The sequence below is a fragment of the Pinus tabuliformis genome, chromosome 2_1 (genome assembly GCF_031772625.1).
Source record: "Pinus tabuliformis cultivar Carrire ecotype Pingquan chromosome 2_1, CPIR1, whole genome shotgun sequence".
Classification (NCBI taxonomy): Eukaryota; Viridiplantae; Streptophyta; class Pinopsida; order Pinales; family Pinaceae; genus Pinus; species Pinus tabuliformis.
The window spans coordinates 926,821,435-926,829,297 of NC_142299.1; positions in this window are offsets into that span (position 1 = coordinate 926,821,435).

Here is a 7,863-nt window from a genome sequence, read left to right on the forward strand (position 1 = left end):
TGAGTGCAAGAGGGAGTTATCCTCTGAATTTCAGATGAAGGACCTTGGACTCATGCATTATTTTCTAGGCCTTGAGGTGTGGCAAAGGCTCGGTGATATTTTCCTTTCATAAGGAAAATACATTGTGAAGTTGTTGGAAATATTTGGAATGATAGAATGCAAGTCATTACCCACACAGATACAAATAAACTTCAGGAAGTTATGTGGAGAAGTTGCAAGACCCGATTTGGTGAATCCATCCGAGTATAGATAGTTGATTGGGCCTTTGATGTTCCTTTTGAACACTTGTTCGGATATATTCTATGCAATGAACACATTGATTCAATTCATGACCGAGAATCTCCATGCACATTGGACTACTACCAAACATAATTTGAGATATTTGCAGGGGATGATTACACTTGGTCTGAGATACTCTGTTGGAGATGTTCGACTTGATGGATACACTACGTTGACTAGGAGGGAAATGTTATCGACAGGAAGAGTACTCCAGGATGTTGTTTTAGTCTTGGATCTTCCATGATATCATTGATGAGAAGGAAGAATAAGTATATAGCATTGAGTATTATTGAGGAAGAGTATATTTCCATAAACATGGCCAGTTGTGAAGAAGTTTGGTTGAGGAAGCTCTTTGGAGAGCTATTTGAGTAGGTCCTAGACATTACAGTGATATATTGTGACAACAAGAGTGGGATCCATCTGGTGGAGAATATCGTGTTCCATGATAAGTCCAAGCACATAAATATCTGATACCACTTCATTCATGATATGGTACAGAGAGGAGTCGTTTGACTCCATCACCTATCAAAAAATGAGCAGATTTCATATATTCTCACCAAGGCTTTGTGGAAAGGGAATTTGTAGTCTTCAGAGAGTAGCTTTGATTGATGGATGTGACCCATCCTAGTAAGGGGCACCACTGATTGAGGACACTGAACCATATTTTCCCCCCTATCTGAGCTCCCAGGGTGAGGAATTGAGATAGAGGGCTCCTAGGGTTGAGGGAACTTTGGAAAATAAGGTATCACCCCTATTTGTTACCCATAGGGTTGGAGTAGTAGCTCACCCTATCTTTGCCTTTGCAAATTATACCCTAGCTGGCATCGTACCCACAATTTGGGCTTGTTGGGAGTATCCCTCCTTGTATGACCAATTAGTGAGGAAGCTTGGGGGCATGAGATCCTTAACTTTCATAAATCAGATATCTCACCCAAGCTAGGATTATGGTGTAGGTGTTCTACCACATGAATTTTAAGGGTATGTTGATGGTGTTGAACCCACCAACATGCCAAGGGATCTCCCCATAAGAAGTCCCAACTAGACCTCAGACTATTTAGTGTAGGAGTTCCAGCCATGGTTCATACGGTATCACCTTGACTGTGGTTGCATGCAGAGGCAATTAAGATGTCCTTGTTGGTAGCAAGGGTGTGACATGCACAGCAAGCCAAGGAAGGTGCATGAATAGTTCTAACACACGAAAGGTGGAGTGAGTGCGCCCCTTGGAAACTTGTGGAAACATGCATCTTGGAATGGAACACACCAGAAAAAATGCATCACGAACTAGAAGGCAGACGAACTAACAATTCAAAGTGATGGTTAAACCAACGGTACATCTCAGTAAGATCATACATACATATACAGAAAGAGTCTATAAATACATGTGTAAGAAAACAGATACATATATCATTAGAGTAACCAAGTTAACTAAAATACAATAACAACATATGCATGAAACGTGTTGGCTCTGTTATATTAAAAAGTGAAAGTTCCAATCATACAGTACAACCATGACCAACCACTAGTCTGGATAATGGAACGTTATAGTCACTTCCGCTTTCTCCTCCAAAGAGATGCATTAGCTCTGCACTATGGAGAAGTCAAGGCCCGTTACAATACTCTCCAAGATCTCTCTAAGATACTCCTATCAGATGCTTAGCAGCCCAAAATCCCTTACACTGAGTTATGAGGTTCCATAAATAGCAAAGGGTGGGGTGACTCTTGACATTCCCCTTTGTGACTCTTCACCTACCCTCATGACTCTTCACCTACTACATGACTGTTACATTCAACTATCGACACTTGGACTTTCACTTCACAACAATCTGCACTTGTACCCATGTGAGACAAAATAGGCTTGAGAAAGCCATGCAAGCTATCACTAAGACTTGGATAGTTGTGGGAGGACCAACTCTTTGACATCCTCGCGATGATCGATGATGGAAAATTGATTCCAATATTATTCGTCTGTGATGATGTCCACGCACTCAATGGTGACATCCTGCTGTAAGCGAACTCTTGCCTCTATTGCATTTGAGTACACTGATATGTCTCCTCTGTCTAACTCATCTGATAATATGGCATCATCATCTTGAGTGCAGCTAGACCAGAAACATACTAAAGAATAATGTCTATGTTGATCTTCAAGTGTGTGTTGGTGACTATGCATATCAACCAGTCAAAATACATGTTCAGCTCCTATCGTACTTGGTTCTTGTCTTCGTCTCGGTGAGTGTGTCAATGGGTGGGATCACATGCGTGCACATAATGACATCCATGCTCCTGAACACCCTTGCATGCGATCGACAAAATTGCTCGCCATGTTTTCTCTGTGCCAATTTTTGGGTTGAGTCTATAACCTGTATGGGCACAGTTTCATCAGTCTATGCATGTTGCGCCTCCTACTGTACCATTTCCTACTACAACTCCTTCTCTCGTTTGTGCAGCGCCTGTTCTTCCTTGAGTTTCCACTTCATCATCTGCAACTCTTTCTATGTTTCTCTCTCTACCTCCACACAATCCTCTTGTTGTGCTATCACCTCATAGCCTCAATCTCCAAAGCTACTTTCATCACAAGTGAATCTTCTTGAACTTGAAACCTTGCTCTACCTTTGCGCTGTCAACAACCTTCCTCTTGCATTTATCACATGTAGGTGTGCTACCTTCTGCTATTGTTGATAGTGCTTCTCATTATGATTCCACTACCATTCCATCTTGATATCCTTGTCCATGAACAACTTGATGTCTTCATAGATAGGCAAGTTCATAGACACTTGATCGACTGCATCCCCATTTGCGCTCTCAATGGTGTCTTTGACTCTGCTCTCCTAAAAGCCATCATACATATGCTGTTGAGAAGCAGACAAACACCTGTGATACCTGGATACATATAAACACTCATGGAAATAAATCTTTCAGTTGAAAACCAAAACAAACTAGAGGACTGACATGCAACATACCTATGTGATTGTTTGTGAAGATTGCACAATTTTCACCGGGAGGTTGGGAGACTAATTGCTAAAACTATGCAAGGCACAGTCTGGGCTGTCGGGAGGCTAACTGACTACTGGAACTACCCAATGCATAGTCCAACCTATACTGCTGAGGACTGAAACTGTATAATGTGCAATTTTAGTCAGCAGTGACATGCAAACCAGCAAACTCCATTGTGCAGTTTCTAGGGCCAGCAAGGCACTGCCTCCCAAAATTATGCAATGCAAGCCTAGAGGTCAGTGTTGGGCTAGACTTGCGTAATTTCTGGAGGGAAGGAAGAGCCTTCACTTCCATAAATGCGCAATGCTAGTCGGGCAAGGTAATTTCCAGGCTAAGGAAGCTCAGACCTACTGACGGGCAACTGTAAACATGAGAAGTCTGAATGCATTGTGAAATTGAGTGTAAACAAGAGTGCATGGTCATGCATGCAAATGTGTGTGAATCAGGTCGCCACAACGGTGACCGTGGGTGAAAAAAACGCGTCATGCATGAGACAGCAATGAGATGCAAATGAAAACTGAAAATATGCTTCTACAAGCTAACATACATTAAAATGATAGCAAGTACTCATTGAAATCAAGTAGACATCACTCACACAAAGTGAAACACAAAAAGCATAGAAACGCAGCGCAAGGCATGAAAAGTAGACTTACCCTAAAACAGCTAAGCTGAAAGTGTCAAAGACTCCTGGATATGATGTGGGATCTCAAATCTACACGGTTGATGAGAGGAATGAGTTATGTAGTGTCTAGTTCATAAGTTTTGATAAGATCAAGGTTATGACGCGCATGCCACAAATCTAGAAAAAATTAACACTTGGCGAGAGGTTTCTAAAATGATCTTTGCGTGTAACCTCCAGCTGCTAAAAATAGATCCCTCAAATCTAGGGATGCCTTTTGCATGCTGCCTTTTGCTATTTTGGGAAGAGAATCCCATGCATGCAAATTAGTTTTTCTCAGTCCCGAAGGGAACCGATTAACTTGAAGGCACACGCATCGGTCTACGAACCTGGGATGAAAATTTGTGTAGTTTCTAGGCTGAGCAGAGATGGCTGCCTAACATCCATTACACAATTTCTGGGCACGCTGGTCACTGCTTCCCAAAATTACACAATTTCTAGGTTGAGGCCCAGTGTTAGGTCAAATTTGCGTAAGTTTCTGAAGGAGGACTGCCTAACTGTTCTGCGGAATTTTGGAGCCCATCAAGCTGCCCAACTTATTTGTGAAATTTTTGGAGGGAAGGTACGTTCCCCTCTAGAATTGTGAAATTTTCTAGGGGAGTGTCTTAGCCAGAAAATAATCTAAGTCTGAAATTCTGACCTATAGGAGGGAGACAAGAAGGCTGACATGCACAGGTTGGCAAGCCACTGAAACTCAACTGAAGCCTATGTACTTGGCAGTGAAATACATGCTACTAAACATGATTGGTAGGGAGGCTAAAATACGAAGCTAAGGAAAAATTTTGGAGGGTGGTTGTAGACGCTACAATAGGGTCATTTTTGGGAAGATCAGTGGGAAATAGGATGGGTTGATTAGTAGCTCCTTACAACAACTATTGCTCGATATGGATTTAGTTGTAGCTCCCCCATTGTATTTTCAGGTAGTAGCCCGATGACAAATATTTATAGGTAGTATCATGATGACATATATTTCTGAGTAGTAGCCCGATGACAAATATTTCTGGGTAATATCCCGATGACAAATATTTCCAGGTAGTAACCCACAGATAGATATTTTGGGTAGTATATTAGGTCCCTATACTACTAGTGTAACTCCTTATTGCTATTAGCGCAACCCCCTTATTATATTTTTGTGCCCATGTAGTCCCCATATTGTTATTATTGTTCCCCATAGAAACCCACTATTGTTATTATTGTGTCCTTACATTATTATTGTTATGTCGGCTCTGATTATATTATGACCCCTTAGACTTCTATATATAGAAAGGAGGTCTTGTCATTTGTATCATCCAAGAATTGTTCATTTGTGTAATGTAAAGGAAGTTTCCCCCTCGAAGAGGCTAATTTCTAATGTGTTCATCTATCTTTCCTATCGTTTTGTGAGATAGTTTCATAACATTTAATATTAGAGCTTTGGATTCTAGGGTTTCGCTGCTCCAAACAGGTCATCGTGGAATTCTCACTATAACTTTTTTTCTGCGACATCTCAGAAGCTAAAACACAAACCCATTTGAGACAAAATCACACTGAACTGAAAATATGAATTTTAGTTCTTTTATCACTAAATTTTAGAAGATATGATCTGAGGAAGTTAGGGTTTTTGCAAGCTCCAGAATTCCATCTCAAACAGGTCATCGTGGAATTTTCGGTATAATTCATTTTCTACAAAGTTTCAGACTCTGAAATTAAAACCCATTTGAGCCAAAAACGTGGTGACACTTGGCCTTGAATTTCAAATCTTGTTTTTCTATATTTTCGGAGATATAGTCCAAGACATTTAGGGTTTCTGCATGCTCCCGAATTACATCCCAAATAGGTGACCTTGGGAAAATCATCATAACTTTCTCTCTGAGCATCAGCTTGAAATTTCATAAACATTGAAAGAAATAAGATGGACTTTTGTTTTTTGGGTATCATTCTCAGAACCTGAGGTTGATACAGTGACATGTGTCACTTCGTACAAGTTTTCTCTACTGAACCATTCTATAATTAGGTCATCGCGGGAGATTAGGCATAACTCTTTCTTTGGGAATCCAATTGTGATCAAACTTGTGGGGTTAGAAAGAGGACTCAGAGGGATATAACAGGCCGAAAGTTGAGAACTTAAATATCTAAAATTACAAAGTTACATTCATTTCAAGATCGAGCTCCTAAAATCAAGAATAATCAATATGAGGAAGTTTGATGGCAAGGATCCAATAAATTGGATACTACAGATGGAGAAATATTTTGATCTACATGAGGTGAAACTGTTACAAAAGGCACATATTGCATCTTTATATTTAGAACCGGATCAATTTTTATGGTATAAAGGGATTTGTTCTCGTAAAGCACTTTTCACTTAGTCAATTTTCATGGAAGAAGTGATAACACATTATGAGGATACAAAAAGCAACACCTTTTTTAGCCAATTGATAAATCTCAAACAAAAGGGTTCAATGGAAAAGCACATTGAGGACTTCCAAAAATTGAATATAAGGGTAATTGATATTCGAGATAAGAAAAGGATTGATGTCTTCATAGGGACTTTAAAGGATAACATTCAACATGAGGTTCGTCTTTGGGAACCTGATTCATTGGAGAAGGCATTTAGGTTGACAAGAAAAATTGAAAGCGGAATTATGGAAACAAGGAATCCTACCACTCACAAATATCAATATGGAAGTGTTTTTGCGCTTATCATTCCAAAACCTACAAGGTTTACACCAAAAAATTGGAAGAAAAAAGAGAAAAAGGGCTTTGTTACATTTGTGATAGCAAATACACTAATTGTCATAAGTGTGCTAAGAAGAAATTATTTTATATTGATTGTGAAAAGGAGGAAGAAAAGGATCAAGAAACGTCAAAAGAAGAGGATATACACTAGGAACCAACCCCAAAGAAATAGGAAATGAATCCAACTATATCTTGTAAAGCATTGGCAATAATTACCACTCCTCAGACTCTCAAGATAGAAGGACATATCAAGAAGAAAAATGTTCAAGAAGTGAAAGATCACATCGAGCATCAAGAAATGAATCTAACCATATCTTGTAATGCTTTGTCTAAAATTACCACTCCTCAAACTCTCAATATAAAAGGACATATCAAGAAGAAAAAGGTTCAAGCAATGAAAGATCACATCGAGCATCAACAACAAGTTCTCCAACTTTTAAAGGATAACGCCACTTTGGTGAAAAATTGAATGAAACAATAGGCAGATCAACATCACAATGAAAGAAGTTTTGATGTAGGTGATTCAGTATTTTTATGGCTACATCATAAAAAAAATGTCCCTCAAGCAAGCTATTTATGAGAAGGAAATGTTGGCAATATTGCATGCACTTAAGAAATGGAAACCTTACCTAATGGGCAGACACTTCAAGGTAAAAACAGATCATGATAGTCTTAAATACTTTTTAGAACAAATATTATCTTCATAACAACATATAAAATGGGTCACAAATATGTTAGGTTATGACTTTGAAATCATCTACAAAAAAGGTATAGAAATTTTGAATAATTTAACACATATTCACAGAGATTATCCTGATCATACAATTATAAGCGGAACATGTATAATACATAATCTCCTCTACGTTGATCATCAATTTACAGAAGCAGAAACATCCACAGGCACACATAGAAGCATCAATCAAACTCATAAACACAGTATGTATCCCGGGGAAAGCATCTCGCTAAAAACCCCACACTATCTGTATATTATATTGATTGAATCATGTAACAATACAAAGCATAATACTTCTCACAAGTATCTCCACCTGTTACACACAATACAGCTCAGATTTGATCTCCAAATCTCTCCCGCTGCTTGCCTGCCTCCACTGCTCAAACCTGCTCGAGAACTGATGAGAATAGCTTCCCAAACTCGATTTTACACTGCAAAATAGTCACCCACACTATGTTGGACGTGA